Source organism: Carassius gibelio, chromosome A3 (assembly GCF_023724105.1).
Source record: "Carassius gibelio isolate Cgi1373 ecotype wild population from Czech Republic chromosome A3, carGib1.2-hapl.c, whole genome shotgun sequence".
NCBI classification, from domain to species: domain Eukaryota; kingdom Metazoa; phylum Chordata; class Actinopteri; order Cypriniformes; family Cyprinidae; genus Carassius; species Carassius gibelio.
Window position 1 is genome coordinate 25,462,441 of NC_068373.1, and position 17,365 is coordinate 25,479,805.

Genomic DNA, 17,365 nt, shown 5'->3' on the forward strand with positions numbered 1-17,365 from the left:
GCTTGCATTTTTTTTTTTACATTCAGAACCATCACAATTATGGAGTTAAAATAAAAAGTCATTCAAAATTACTTTATATTATTTAATAAAATAATAAATAATTATTACAAAGTAGATTTGGTTTCGGTTTTTCGGACCAGGTGCATCCAGAATTTTCGGTTTCGGCCCAGAATGTTCATTTCAGCCCATCCCTACTAATGTGTTTATGAGTATGTTTGGGGGAGATGTGGTTGTGCTTGAGAGGAAGTTGATAGTTGATGCTTCTCCTCTTTCTGAGGGATCTAAAGAAAACTTGCCCAGGTCATATTTCATACCCAAAATTTAACAAAATTAAAATATTACATTGCATGAATTTAATAAAGGACTATATATAACAAAATAAAAACAATTTCTTCCCAAATTAACATTACTGTAATGCTTTCATAAAAAGCCATTATTTTCAGTGGTGATTCACTTTAGATTCCCATTACATGTCATACAGCAGTTTATTACATTTGTATAAGTTAAAGGCAACACAACAAATACTGCTATGATGTATTTTTGTACATTTAAAAATGATGTAATGTGAGATGGATGGATGGATGGATAGATGGTTAGAGAAATAAAAATAGATAGATGATATAGATACAGATATCTAAAAATAGACTGAATTTTCTTGCCTTTATTATTTTTCTAAGCAAAATATAATTTCTTATTTTTGTATTTTGAGTTTGACCCAAACATATTCTTGGCAGGTATTATGCAAATTACTTATCTACACCCCACTTATTCCCCTCTCATTTCCAAATCTTTTTCCTATCCTTCTTTTTTAAAATATACAGATTTTGTCCTTTTCCCAGTCTTCCCATTCTTTTTCCTTCCTTCTCTCTCTCTCCGTCTCAGCTCTGGGCCTCTGGGATCTCATTAAGCTACTAACTTCAAATAAATAAAACAAACTGCTGAGACAAAATGAGCGATGTATGAAAAAAAGAGTCTTGCTTATAATGAGCTTTTCATTTCTCTCTCTCTCTCTCTCGGTCTCTGTCTCGGCCATCCCCTTCCCTCTGTCTCATTGCCTGCCTCTGTTAATTCATTCCATTTCAGAGGGGCATTATTGGCATTGTGGAATCACCAGTGCTTTTAAAAACAGACAAAAAAAATTATAATTATATCCTCACCCCTGTTCTGCCAGAGAGTTATCACATAGGCAAGTGAGAGAACATGCTCCCCCTTTCCTCTTTCTTTTCCCATTTTCACTGTCTTCTACTAGAGCCTTTTCTCCCTCTGTTGTCCATCTGCGCCATCTGACAGTAATACTGGAGCAGTGTGTCCCATTAGACCTACACAAACTGCCAAACTGCACCCTAAAACCAATGGCATTTTCTCAGATGAAGCAGGAGAGATAGTGCCTCCTCAAAACAATTAGGATCAGCAAATACACTGCAAAAATAAATATAAATGTCACTCTGGAGTCTTGACATGACCTCTTGATATTGTTGACTGACTGATAACCCAACACAAAATCACGTTTTTGGAATGATCATCAATGCTTTTAGAACCAGAGAGTGTAGTTACACAATGCAATTTGATGGGTCAAACCATCCAAAACCTTACCCATCAGGAACAGCAAAATTGTGGTGTTTACTGAGGATTTTTTTTTTTGTCTAATGGTCTAAAAAAGAAGGTGCCTGTTAATGCAGCTGGAGTGGAGTGATACAAGAGACATGAATAATAATAAAATGTTGCTTGCTGCCTACCAACAATTATTTTAGTACTTTTGGAGGAAAATATTTGGAAATGAAATGCAGTTCAGCAGTCTTTTGCCAAATGATAATTTCAGATTGAACAAAATAAATTAAATGTAGCATGGAGGCAGCATAAATTCAGTACAATCAGCTGTACTAAATATATATATATATATATATATATATATATATATATATATATATATATATTTATATTTATATTTTTTAATTAAATATGTATGATTACAACAAGACATATGATGGGTATTGTTTTTTTATTTGTCATATCAACAGTAACTAAACTGATTTGAGTCTCACAGCTCTTAAAGGGATACTCCACCCCCAAAAATTTTGTCTTTAATCACTTACCCCCATGTCGTTCCAAATGCTTAAAAGCTTTGTCCATCTTCGGAACACAATTTAAGATATTTTAGATGAAAACGGGCACATAAAGTCATATTTTTGTTTTATTTGATTACAAAAAGTATTCTTGTCACTTCATAACGTTATGGGTTGAACCACTGATGGCAGATGGATTATTCTAACGATGCTTTTCATACTTTTCTGGACCTTGACAGTGTAATTATGGGACAGTCACAAGCCTCCCGGTTTTTTTTTTACTCCAAAATATGTTACATTGTGTTCTGAAGGCGAACAAAGCTTTTACAGGTTTTGAATGACATGGGGGTAAGTTATTAATGACAAAATTTTCATTTTGGGGTGGAGTATCCCTGTTAGCACTAGGGCTGTCAACGAATATTCTAAATTCGAATATGAATTCGAATAGTTAAAAAAAAAAACTATTTAGAATGTGAAAATTAATATTCAAATAAAAAATAAATGTGGAAAAAAAGGCCCGCGGTAGTGGAGGCGTGCTTTGCGAGTGGGTGCGCTAGCGTGCCTGAGGGTTCAGGGACAGGTCACAGCCTCACAGGAGTCGCACTGTCTGGCACAGCATCACTGCTGAAATTTGACGCGTCTTCATGGAAGATGCCAGCAAGTGCAAAGCCCTACTCGACCGCAGCAGAGAAAGTGAGGTAAAATTGTTGACCCGCAAGATAAAGTTGTATGCAAGCTATTTAAGATAGCATAGCATACCATTTAATTTCGACCACAAGCAACATGAGGTCACATCTCAGAAATGTGCACCCAAATGAGCATGGCATAATGTGTGGAACTCCAGCTAAACAGTCACGTCTTGACACTTAACGTTACTTTACATCGCCCGCCGCAAGCTCTTTGTCTGCAACACGACATAAGGCCATAACGGATAAAATAATTTTGTTCATTTGTAAGGACATGAGACCGATCAGTAGCCTATGGCGGATGGGGCACGCTTCGGAGAGTTCTGTCAAGCAATGGATCCGAAGTTTGAGTATTTATCGTTTCATGTCAAGGAGAAGTTCCATGTTAACCACAGCACAGCTCGCTCGGAGCATTCAATGTCAGTTCTATATGCTGTAAAACTTCAATTAATTTTAATAATATTTGTTTCAATCACTGAATGAAGCCTGCTATATTTGGGACAACAGTCACGACCTTAAATAGCTTGCACAAAAACTGTTTGTTCATTTAAACCATCATGCGCAGAGAACGTGAGGGTGAGAGAGTGTGAGGTCTGCAGTCTTGGCCATTAGTTGATTTCCTTTTTTGTGTGCAGGTAATACGTTGTCATACATGTTTCAACTTAAATAGACTATCTATACAAGTAGTTATGTCTCTTTGTATTTTTTGGCCTGATATAGATGTAATGCGCATCATTGACAACATGCGCAACCAGATGTTCGAATAGTTCGAATATTCGTGTATTTTTTAGATGGAATATTCGAACATCATTTTTGAGCAACTTTGACAGCCATAGTAAGCACAACAGAACACAGGTTAATTTTAAACACTTCACAATTCACCCGAAGTCATTTGTTGTTGTTGTTTTTAACAACGTAACCATTTTTTGTTTCTCATCTTGACCGTTAATAGTGTAAGGTAAATGCTGTTCCAAAGTCTTTAAACTACAAACCATGTAAGCATCAAATGGAACTTGAATATGAATTTATAGTACACAGAGGGGTCTTTGCCTTCTCATTTCAAAAGTCCACCAAAAACAACTGCCTAAAACACCCCCTGCTCAACCTGTCATTATTGTCTCTGTCTGTCTTTTTCTTTGAAAGTGTGCGAGGCTAGAACCTGACCTGCCTCTCTATTAACTCTGACCCTGGGTTAGAGTAATAGGCTTGAGTGTGTATGATGGGGCTGCTTGCGGAGAAGGCCAACCTGCCCGAGACCCCCGCCAACACTTGTGTTTGACCGGCCCTGAAAAACTACTTGAAGCGCCGAGAGGTCAGACAAGTGCTCCGATGAGACGCATCAAGGGAAAATGTCTGATTATTTTCAATCGATCAAAAACCAGTGAAAAAACACCTCGTAAAACACCACGACAGTGTTCCACGGCACTCTGAAGACCAGCGTAGGAGAGCACAGAGCAGTGGCAGCAAGAGAAAGAGAGAGAAAGAAAAGCAACAAAAGTGGCAGGATAAAAGAAATCTTGATTTTGTATGAGGGAGTATTGATTTTTTTTCCACTGGGTTGCCCACGAGCACCCTTTCTGTTATTAGTTTAGAAAAGGGAAAAAAGAAAGAAAACGGCATATACACGAAAGAGAGAAAGATAGACCGAGAGAAAGAGTGGAGGATGAGAAAAGCAAAAGAAGAGAGTGGAAAACATTTGACAGGCAGCAGAAAGACTTGGAGAGACGTGAAAAATACAGTACACACGGGCTGCTCAGTATTCAAAATACTTGGAGACCTGCTACAGTACATTAGCAAAAATGTGCAATGTACATCCAGAGCATATGGAATAATTTGATCCACAATGCAGTGTGCTGGACTTGACTTTCCATTTCCGGTGTGATGAATTAAGTAATATCAGCTGCAGTTTTTAACATTTCCTTCTGTTTTTGATCAGAATGCTGTCACAAAGCGACCACACCATCCCTTCATCTGCCGCCATGCACACAAGCTCCTGACTGAAGCTTGCACATGAGAGAGCAGAGAGAGATCCAGGTCTTTGCAGGTCTGCGTCACAGCCACTGTGCCAGGATGTTGGGCAACTACTGTCCCATATTGTAATTATGCCACTAGAGAGATTGAGCCACTGACCTCACCACCCTGAACCCAGGAAGGATGTCAGAACTGCCAGGTCAAGCCCCATACCTAGACCGAGCCCCCTCTAAGCTCAAAGACAGCACTCTCCTTTCAGTTCTTACCCCTATTTCCCTTGGGCACTTGGTCCCTTTTTAATATTTTATTTCCCTTACCATATGTACAGGTCAAGAGGCAAGAGTTAGTAATTTACATTCTTTTTTTTAATTGGATGGCTTTAAAAAGATAGAAATTGATTCCCTTTCTGCTGCCTTTGACATCACTGCTCAGGATAGTCACCAGTAAAAGATCTGGGACTGTGTGTGTTCATCATCCAGACAGTGTTGTCTTGGCAAATTTTTCCTGTGACTTCAGAGCAATCAGTCATGTGCCATTTACTCTGGTGACTGGCTCTAAGTTTGCCGGTGAGATGAATGGAAATGCTAACAGGTTATTGTGGACCTCCTTGGTCAGATTGCGTAACAGCTACCTTTCTGCAGACTTTAGTTCCAACCCTGCTCCAACACACCTGCCTGTTATGCGGCGGTTTTCAATCCTGGGGACCCATCGCTCTGCACATTTTTTATGTCTCTCTTATCTGACACAGTGAGATGGATTAATGAAATCCTTGCCAAATGAGCAGATGTTCTAGTGATCCTGAACCCCTTGATTTGCTAGTTCAGGTTTGTTTGGTTAGGTTTGGAGCTAAACTCTGGAGGATTGGCTACCCCTGGTTCTGCTCTTACTTGCCTCAACACATCTGTATGGAAGTTTCCAGTCATCTCGAAGATCTTGATTAGCTTTGTTCAGGTGTGTTTAATTGGGGTTGGCGCTAAACTCTGCTGGACAATGGCCCTCAAGGACTGGACGCCCCTATAATACAGGATCTCACCTGCTTCAGGCTGCCAAAGCTGACCTTTATGTCAGGAATGAGAGGGCAGGGGAGGTGGTGAAGCTAACCCACTGTGAGAGTGTGGCTGGTTGTAGATGCTGGGATTATGGGAGATTAGAGCAGTGATTACACAATGTCTTCGCTCTAATGAGCCGCAGTGTTTGTTCATCTTATCATCCCTCATGCACCCGATCCCTACACCATCTCTGATATGAGATAACACAGGATTAACGCCCCAGAGAGAGAAGGATGACTGTACAATGCATTCCCATGTTTCCCTGACAGGCATTAGCCAAATCCCCACCAGTGAGAGATGCATTACTGTGACCCCTCACCAGGCCCACAACAAAACCAGACCACCCTGATAAAAATAACAGTTTGATAAAAATTAATTAATTCTGGTTAGTGCTGGTTTGGTGCTGTTCTATCTACCAATATAGCTATATACAGTTTAAATAAATAAGTCATGCTGGTTTAGCTATTTAAAAAGCCTGGTGGGAACACAAACCGCATTATCTATTGCTGGAAACCAGCATCGAAAAAAAAAATGTCTTATTCACCAGAACAAAGGCAACATTCACATAACTAACCATTTGCAGTGATATTTATAGATTACCTTTTCTGCTATTGTCATATGCAATTGGATTCTACTTATTTGTGACTTGCTACCATTCACGTTTATGCCAAAATACCATTATAACTGCATTGTCTTTTCGACTTTGTTTACCTTGCTCTCCAGTGAAGATTGTCATCTCTTATGCTGCACACAAACACTATACGACCTTCAAAGTTATCGTACCGCAATTTGTTTTTACAATTTTACATTGCTAATGTGATTTCAATTCAAAACACATTTCACTCTGCAGGACTTAAAGTCACAGACAAGTCTAGATATTTAACCTGCTAAATATCTCTAGGGCATCTGTGACACATCACGCAACCCTCAGAAGCTTCTTTAAAAATGCACACTCTTAGGAACGAGCATCGATTTACTTCTGATTTTGGGCTATATTAACTGTCAGCAAGTGGAAAACCACCTTTATTCATTTGAATGGAGACACACTTTCCTTTTAGCATCTGTGCAGTATAATGTATCTTCAATCCACAACATATACAATCACAGTTTTGACTCCCACATCAAAGGACAACAGAACTTTGTAATTCCCTGAAAGGAGACTTAGAACATCATAATGTCTTAACATCATAGATTCCCAAATTGTTAATTTTACAGCTTTGATCACGCAAAGCATAGATACAAACTTTTCTGGCGATGATAAAACTTTGTAAGCACTTTGTTGCAGACACTTCAACAATGGTGCATTGGTTGCAAAAACACAACTTAAGTAAAGTTAAGCTTAAAGAAAAGGCTTTATGTGTAAAACAGCCAATTACTGACATTGCAAGGTGAACATATCTAAAATCCCCCAGGTTGTGACTGTGTCCCAAATGCAAGTTTGCTTAAATGTTCATTTATTTTAGGAGCAAAATAAACAGCTAGTACATATAAAAAGTAGCGACGCAGCAGGTTGGGGGTTGATTGTGTATATGTGTGTGTTTGCACGAGAACAAGTGTGTGTATATGTGTGTGAGAACTCCTCTCCATGGCTCCATGCTGCTCTGATCTCCCCATTACAAGGTCGATTAAGCTACTAATCCCCAAAATACAGGCGTCCAACAGCACGACTGAAGAGCAGGAGAAAAAACCTGCCTGGATGGGGGGAAAAAAACAAACTCTGGAGCTTTTTCTCGGCGGCTGGCAGCTTAAGCTCTGCACCAATACTGTGTTTCATAGAGCATGAGCCGGGGCTGTGTGTTTTACTGCTAGCAGCATATGGAGGGATTACTGACCTCTTGTAAAATACCTTAAGAGTCAAACAAACCTTTTACTACCAACACAAAAACAGGTACTTCCTATTTCTGCTATACATTTAATTAAACTTATTTTTCAAAGCGTTACCCTTTACAGAAATAATTTTAGTTTTTCTGGTTCAAAGGAAGTGAGGTGTGGACAAATTTGGCTGTTTGTGAAAGGTGAGTGTCAGAAGAGGAGAAAGAAAAATTGGTTTAGTTTTCATTTGAGCATATATTTAGTCTTTTGTGCTTTCAACCTCTTCTTGTATGATTGCAGAGTGAGCAGCATTAATGACCGGGTTTTTTATTATTTTTATATTTTATAAATGGTACATACTCTGCCTCGTTGTGGTGAAATTGGCTTAACCTTTAATTAGACTGTGTGGATCAGAGAAACTCGAGTAAGCATTGGAGTGTTAGAGTAAGAGCAGATCCTTAACTTATTTCATCTCATCTGCTTTGTCTCAAGCCTCCACTATATTTAGAATAGAATGTAAGTTCTTGAAAATATGATATGAGTAGTGTTTTGTGACATCACAGCTCAGAATAATCTTTCAATCAGAACCAATCAGTGTTATCATGGTGTAATTTTCCTGTGGCTCTAGACTGAGCAGTCACATGACTTTTATGGCCCAACAAAATGGCTGCAGAAGTGCTCATAGGCAAAAATGGTAGTTTGTTGAACAACTAACATTAAGATTGATTGGAATAATAACTGATAGTTTTCTCCAAATGTTATAGGCTTATTTGCTTTAATTTGTAATATTTTCTGTCTATGCTTTCAGACATCCAGCAGGAGTCAAAATATATTCTGTATTTAAAGTGAGCAGGTTGTTATTTTATTTTAATAAATAAAGCTGTATAAGGTACCAGGGACTTTTTGAAAGATATTCCAGCATTTAAGACACAGTATAGGAGATATGTGCTTATGCTGAAGCAGTTGTTGTCTATTTTTCAGTTTGGATAAGTCTTTTAATTGGATAAGTCTTTAAATTGTTAAACTGTTTTATTGTCATCTTTAAATATGACAATAAAAAGAAAACTCTGGTCGCTAATAGGCCGGATTAAGCTGTAATGTGGATCAGACTTTGTGTTGATAGTCAAATGTCTTGCTAAATGTTACAAATGTGCACTGTTCAATCTGATCATGATTTACTGTACACCAATCCATACGCACGTAAGTGGAGAAATTAATTAGCACCCGTCTGATTGGGTAATTAGTATGTAATCATGCAACTCCCACACTCTCCATTCATATTGCTTATTTATGACACTTAAATGACTAATTAATAATGTGACAAAGGGGAAGCAGGAGATATATTGTCCTGGTCTGGACCTATAGGCTGTTAATAATTCATTTCTGTCACCTTTTCTAAAGGTTTCCCTCATGAATAACTAATTTTGTAACTAAGGGCCAAACCCTGGTAAGTGTTGTGGGGAAGTATAATCTTGCTTGAATTTACATTTATGAAATCATTACATTCAGCTTGACACTCCCTGGTCTTTTCTTCAAACAGACACATTAGCTTCCAAAAGTTCCATTATTTTGAGGTGGAGAAAAACCCCAAAGTGTCTCTAAACAATGAAGTATGTTCATGGCTGATATGGACTTAATGATGAGGTTATTTGCTGCCATATTATATTGCATGGAGGTTGAATACAAATGCCAAAGGAACAACAGAAGGCACTTTTTAAAATAATTCTACTAATAATTACTTCTTTCCACAAGAAAATAAGAAATGGGAAATAAATCTCATTCTTGTTGTAACATCCATTTGGCAGTATGGATTGTGTTTATGAATACTGATGGTGTACCAAACCCACAATTAGTGGTGCACTGTTGATTGACTAATATAACACAGTATGTTGCATTCCAATTAAGGAACAATAGAACAGTTTGCCATGGGTGGTTTTAGGTTAACAATATTCAGAGTGGGGGGCATCTTTTGATAGAAACTGGAATACAGTACACTTTATAATACGTGTTGAATCTGCAAAATGAAATTCACAGGATGTTTCAGGGGGCCCTCTAATCATTGTTCATCGTCGTATCTGACTTGAGAGGGCTGGGCAAATTCTCACATTCGGTGGCATCTGGCACTTGGAGAGGTGTTCTCTTCACTGATGAATCCCAATTCTTGCATGGCCAGCATACTCACCGGACATGTCACCCATTGAGCATGTTTGGGATGCTCTGGATCGGCGTATTCAGCAGTATGTTCCAGTTCCTGACAATAAGAGATGTGTTGCACTGCGTGAGGCAAATGGTGGTCACACCAGATACTGACTCTTTTTTGGACCCCCCAATACAGTAAAACTGCAGATTTTAGAGTGGCCTTTTATTGTGGCAAGCCTAAGGCACACCTGGGCAATAATCATACTGTCTAATAAGCATCTTGATATGCCACACCTGTGAGGTGGATGGATTATCTCGGCAAAGGAGAAGTGCTCATCTTTTAGTTCAGCTCATGAAAAATGGGACCAAAAACAAAAGTGTTGCATTTATAATTTTGTTCAGTGTATCTCATTGAATTAGAATGTTGTGGAAAAGTGTATTTCAATAATTCAACTCAAATTGTTGAACTTGTGGATTAAATAAATTCAATGCACAAGACACACAACCAACCAAGAGAACCACAGCATTATGAGGATTGTCAAGCAAAATTAATTCAAGAATTTGAGTGAACTTCAAAAGGAATGGACTGAGGCTGAGGTCAAGGCATCAGGAGCCACCACACAACTGGTTACAGTTGTCGTATTCCTATTGTTAATCCACTCCTGAACCACAGACAACGTCAGAGGCGTCTTACCTGGGCTAAGGAGAAGAAGAACTGGACTGTTGCCCAGTGGTCCAAAGTTCTCTTTACAGATGAGAGCAAGTTTTGTATTTTATTTGGAAAACAAGGTCCTAGAGTCTGGAGGAAGGGTGGAGAAGCTCATAGCCCAAGTGGCTTGAAGTCCAGTGTTAAGTTTCCACAGTCTGTGATGATTTGGGGTGCAATGTCATCTGCTGGTGTTGGTCCATTGTGGGGTTTTTTTTGTCACTGCACCCATTTACCAATACATTTTAGAGCTCTTCATGCTTCCTTCTGCTGACAAGCTTTTTGAAGATGCTGATTTCATTTTCCAGCAGGATTTGGCACCTGCCCACACTGCCAAAAGCTGCCAAAAGTTGGTGTGATGGACTGGCCAGCAAACTATTGGGTATTGTCAAGAGGAAAATGAGAAACAAGAGATCAAAAATTGCAGATGAGCTGAAGGCCTGTCAAAGAAAATCTGGGCTTCCACACCACCTCAGCAGCGCCACAAACTGATCACCTCCATGCCATGCCAAATTGAAAAAAAGGACCCCGTACCAAGTATTGAGTACATGTATAATAAATGAACATACTTTCCAGAAGGCCAACAATTTACTGAAAATGTTTTTTTTTTATTGTTCTTATGAAGTATTCTAATTTGTTGAGATTGAATTGGTGGGTTTTTGTTCAATGTAAGCCATAATCATCACAATTAAAAGAACCAGAGACTTAAACTTCAGTCTGTGTGCATTGAATTGATTTAATACACAAGTTTCACAATTTGAGTTGAATTACTAAAATAAATGAACTTTTCCATGACATTCTAATTCATTGAGGTGCACCTGTATTTCTGTGATGCAAAGCTGAATTTTCTGCATCATTACACCAGTCAGATTCTTCACAAATCATTCTGATGGGCTGATTTGTTGCTCAGAAAACATTTCTTGTTGAAAACAGTTGTGCTGCTTAATATTTTGTTGAAACCATTTTTTTCCAGGATCCTTTGATGAATAGATTGTAAAAAAATAAATTAAAAATAAAAATAAAAAAACATTTATCATTATTGTCACTCTTGATTAATTTAACATATGCTTGCTCAATAAAAGTATTGACTTCTTGAACCCAAAAATGCAGAATGATATTCTGTATATTGAGCTGCTTTTGATAAAGTTTTCAAGGTTGCCATTGTCACTTTAAAAAAAATTGCACACAACGCAAGTTTCTGCAAACATAAAAGTTTAATTCAAATGCTTTGAGTGCGATTTGTGTATGCCACATTATGAGTGATGTCTCTGAAAGTTTCTGTGCTTACATTTGGATGCAAGGAGACTCTAGTCCAAAGAAACGTCAACAAGCAGTTTCCTGTAATTTCTCTGGTGTTCACTGCAGAACAAAAAGCTGCAGCATCATTTAGATAAGCTTTCACTTTGTTGCAGAATAAACATCAATATGCACTAAACACAATGCCAGTAGTCGAAAGTCTGGCTTGTGAGACTATATCTGATTTATAGAGCGGAATTGTAGATTTGAATTATTTTATTACTGACAAAAATGATCATGCATAAACACAAGTTGATAAATAAATTAAAAACAACATTTGAGCTTTAACCCCTGAAGTCTGTCTGTGCTGCAAAAGAGAAGTACTTGTGTGTTTTAGCAATGTTGTTCCCTTGATGATTCCTAGGGTTTGATCCTTTGAATATCTTATGTGTTTTATAATTCTGATGAAACAGACTGCAAAACAGCATCTTTCAAGCAAACTACTGCATCAAGCCATGTATGTGATTATCAACCAAACTGTTACTGAGTTTACTTTGTTTAAGTTTGTTACATGAAATCTCCTTTCTTCCAGTATTCAGTTATTTAATCTCCGAATGCCCACTGAGTCTTTGTGTCGCCTGGGGTCTGTGTGTTTGCCTCAGTGAATATTATTTTTACAGTGTAATTATATACTGTAGCGGAGAACTGATGCTGGCAGCTCAGGTAATCAATCAGCCTGTAATGAGACCGAAAGCACAGCTAAAGACTGGCTGCTGCTCATGCGGGCCACATCCCGTTCAAGATCCAATCAAGCCTTTCATAGGAAAGGACATGGTGGGCTCCTGATATCATATGGCCATTCTCCTATTTTCTCTCAAATACTCAATTCATTGCTAGCAAGATGAAATCTAGGATGCAGTGTTTACTTGAACTGAGGAAATTACTGTAGCATTCAGAAGTATTTAGGACTTTGCATACTACCAGGTTGAACAAAGGGGTGTACGTGTACCATCAAATACATTGAGGAGAAAGGTGATTTAAATAATTGTAGGCTTTGCTGTACTTTAATTAGATTTTCAACCCCATCTTTTAATTGATTGGCGTGTATCCCTCCATTCATGAGGAGGGGGTGGACCGCTGAGACTCGGGCGCACACTTTGGCGTTGCACTCATGTTTCATTAATATGCCAGACATAACTTGGCATTCATTTTAATCACAATGTTGAATGTTCCTGTACACTTGATATTTACGTATTTGTAAATTGCAAAAACTAAACTGACACTCTTGAGTTGCACATAAAAAAAAAAATCCTGTAGTGTAGTTATTTTCATTTGTATACCACAGGAGGTATTTTATATTTGATGCATTACTAAGATTATCCACTAGAGGTTAACTACGGTTTGTTGAGGGAGTTCAAATTCAGGCGAAGAAGCCATCTGAACGCGTTTGCACAAGGTTGCCAATTCACCCTATTAATAGGGAAAAACAGCCAATGCTTTGATTAATGTTTTTTTCTGTTACAGGATCTCTGATTGGTTTTATTGTATCTCAATTCTACATGAGTGATCCCTGTTCAGCTAGAGCCCTGATTCATATGTACAGAGTGGGCCTTATTCATGATAAATTTGTAAATATAGGAGTAAATTCTAAGTAATTTACATGTAAAACAAGAACTTCCCAAAAACTCTCCTTCAGATTAAAAAACGCTTTGTAAACATCTGATTTGACATGCGTTAAACATGCGTATTCGAATCATTCGTCAATGGGGTGCTTGTGCACCCACATTCACTATTAACATAATCCCGCCTATGAATTACAGCTATGCAAACCGCTTGTCCAGGAACGCAGCGTAATATTCTGGACTCCTTTCTCAGGTTTGGCTCCAGTATATTGCATAAATACAAAAAAAGACTAACACTAAATATTCAATACCGCGTGTCTACCTAAGTGTATTTAGCCAGCTAAAAAATATCAGGTGCTCTTCTAAAAACGGCCAGCTTGAAAACGCTTTGGTAGCACTGCGTTTTTCCTGCTGAGACACTTTGGTTGCTGTAACGTTGAATATGCATGACAATATCGTATTACTAGTATCTCATTTTGAAAAATATTACAGAATATAAAAATGCAGTAACAACCAATGTTAACTTCTCTGTTGTTGTTCAGTTCTTCTAACTAGGATGATTTGCCTGTGTAGTAGGCTATTTGTCCCACCCCTCCTCCATTGATTTGACGACTTGATAAAAAGTGACAAGCTCTGCACTTTACCCAAAGCAAAACGGTTTATCAAGTCTCAGCTACAAAAAGATCACAGAACGTTTTACTCACCATTTACAACATGGTAGGGAACAGGTGTACATCTCTTTCGTACCAACTAACATTTTTAAAATACGAACACTTTCATGAATCCAAAAATTTACGTCGGAAACGGCTTTATGAACGATTTACACAAAAAATCTTTCTGCTCGTGTTTCATGAATGAGGCCCAGTGACATTTGGGGATTTTTTGTTTTGTTTTGCATACACAAACCAAAAAGCCAGAAGGACTATTGCGACTGCATTTTATTTGTTTGATTCCTGAGCTTCATATGCAACTTGGAGTCTCAAACAATTATTTTTCTTTGTTTATGATGTTGAGTTGAGATCAGACCATTGTGTATTCATTTAAAAATGTTATTGGAATACAATTGCTGGCTATTAATTACGTATAATTGGCTCAATATTTATTATTAAATCCTTCTACATTCGAACCTGAGCCCTATTTAAACTCTATTGATTATAATACATTTGAATACTTATTCTGCTGTCCCCGTGTTATTGTTATATCATGCAGTTATATTATAAAATATTTAAACATACTTATAATGGACTACACACACACACACACACACATACATACATATATATATATATATATATATATATATATATATATATATATATATATATATATATATATATATATATATGCACATATATATATATATATATATATATATATATATATATGCACATATATATATATATATATATATATATATATATATATATATGTATATATATATATATATATATATATGTATATATATATATGTATATATATATATGTATATATATATATATATGTATATATATATGTATATATATATATATATATATATATATATATATATATATATATATATATAAATAAAATGTATTATATTTAAATAATTAAATGTAACAGGTTTAGGGACACAGCTTTTTGCTAATTCAAACTAATTAAGCATTTAAACAAAAACTGCTTTAATTAAAATGCCACTGAAGCCAAAATCCACAATTTAAGAGAGCAAACCGTTATTTTATGTATGTTTACACTACCCATTTTTTCTTGTATTAATCTTATCTTTCAGTAAAACAAAATTGTCACAAGGTTATAAACACGTCACAAGGTTATAGATGAAAGTGCCATTAGCCATTTCTGTACGGCTTGATTTTTGTTGTTAACATCTCTCTAGATATCACGTAGTGTTAATTATGAAGTGATTGTACATGTTAGCAGAGTTTAGAAGCAGATGTCTCTGTGATATATTGTTCATTTCCACCATACAGGGTTGGGTTTGTTTTACAGATTACCAGCACTATGAAATGTATGTATGAATCTAAATGTGATTTCACGGTGGGTTTGAGGAATGGGGGGAAGGTGGAAGAGAAAGAGGATGACTGTTAAAGTTACTCTTAGAAGCAAGAAAAAAAATTAAAAGGCATGAAATATTCAACAGCTAAGAACCGCAGGCACTTTTTAATACACAGAATTAGATAGCTTCCCCTAGAAAAGGGAGAGCAAGAGAAGATGGAGGGAGAGAGGAAAAGAAGAGTTGGGGAGATAATATGTTGTTGTAAAGTGTTCCCTAAGGAGATCACTAAGTGAAAAGTTCCCTTCATAAAATGTTTCCTATTTTCTTCCACAAAGCCACATCATGCTGCCATTCACATCAAACGTGGATTTCCATACACTGCGTAACACATCACTTTCAAGCCAAGGCTTGTTAGCCAGCAGACATCTGCATTCACTAGCAACAACATATGGAGAGTCGGACTTTGAATCCTCAAAACTCAAATATTAATGTTGAAGACAGAGCAACAAAATGAAGTAGCAGTTAAAAAGACAGGCAGACAGACAGGTAGACTGGCAGGCAGGTGTTGTACCGCCAACTAAAAGCCTCATCTGTTGGGGAAAACTATTCTAACTCCCACCTCTGTTGTCCTAGAATATTTAGTGTGTGGGCTAAGCTGAGATTTCAGCTTCTTTGTACAAATCACATTTCCAGACACACCAATGTTACCTCTCATAAGATTCCGTTTTTCATACCTTGTTATGGCCAAACACCATGAAACGACATTCCAAATCCTGCATGGACACAGTGCGCCACAACACCCACCAACCATAAACCTGTTAACAAGAGGAAAGATGCTCATAACAAGGCAGCAAACAAACATAAGCAATCCACAAACAATCTTAGCATCTCAAGCGTTCAACATCTGTTCCAGCTGGCCCATTCAATGGCCAGAAAATTGAGCCAATCTTCCATTAGAGTAAACTGTAATTTGGTATTAAGGCCTCAGCAGCAAATGGAAACCAAAATACAGTGTAACATCTGTTACAGTCGCAGCGCTCTGCCTTCTTTTCTCACCACCCATAAGCTGATAGAGAAATCAAGCTATTTCCTCCCTGACTGCTTGTTGGGAATGCTAAAATGGCATGAAATGTTCAGAGCTTTGGACTCCTTATGCGAAAGAATATCTGAAAGAATTTCTGAACCGTTTTCCAGGTGAAATTACACAAGAGTATCAGGTCCATTTCAGGTGTCTCGAGGTTAAACGGCTTTTGCTGGCCGACTACCCCAGCTGTCTCGCATGTGCCCTACAGTTCCACCATGCGCTCTCTCCCGCAAAGAACTCTATTTTCCGCCAGGGACGGATGGCACTGGCGTGTTTTTCACATTAAACGACATGTTTCTACATGGCACGGTGATGTGCACCAGTTAATGCAGAGAAATCTAACTGGATGGAGGCAGGCGAATTAGCGAACAGAAAGCCGCTAGATCAGGTTTTTCAATGTGTATAAATATTTATCTTCTACCGTTATTAATAATTGCTCTTGGGGATTTCTTCCCGCACGTTGGCTTCCTGTCAATTAAGTGCACATCAAGGGAGACAAGTTCACCTCCTCTGGCCCTCTCCAGCTAACTTGACACTTCTTATTCTGAAATCAGATCTCAACGGTAGACTCGTGTAAGCTCATTAGACCCTCAGCAGGTCCAGGCTTACGAGAGAGTAATTAGCCAGGTATTCCCTTTGACAGTGGGGAACGGTCTTTCCAAATCTGACAGTGATTAGTGTTATGATACAGTTCCTATGAGAGAGCGATCAACACATGAGGAAGAAAAATACTCTCGCCCCATGTCCAGGAAACGAGCATGTGAGATTGCGAGCGAGATGCGAGGTGTTAGGATAGAAATATTTCGCATGGTTTTTAGGGTTGTATGCCAGGCTGCACTTGTTTCATTATCACTAGCATTAACAGGCCGGGTCTGAATAAGTGTTGCGTGAATTGCGGCACAGATGGGAAAGATCGGACATGACAAAAGAAGACTGGGAGGGGGGCTGCAAGTGGAGAGACAGTCAAATCAAGAAAAAGATGGAAAATCAAGGAAAGAGTGCAA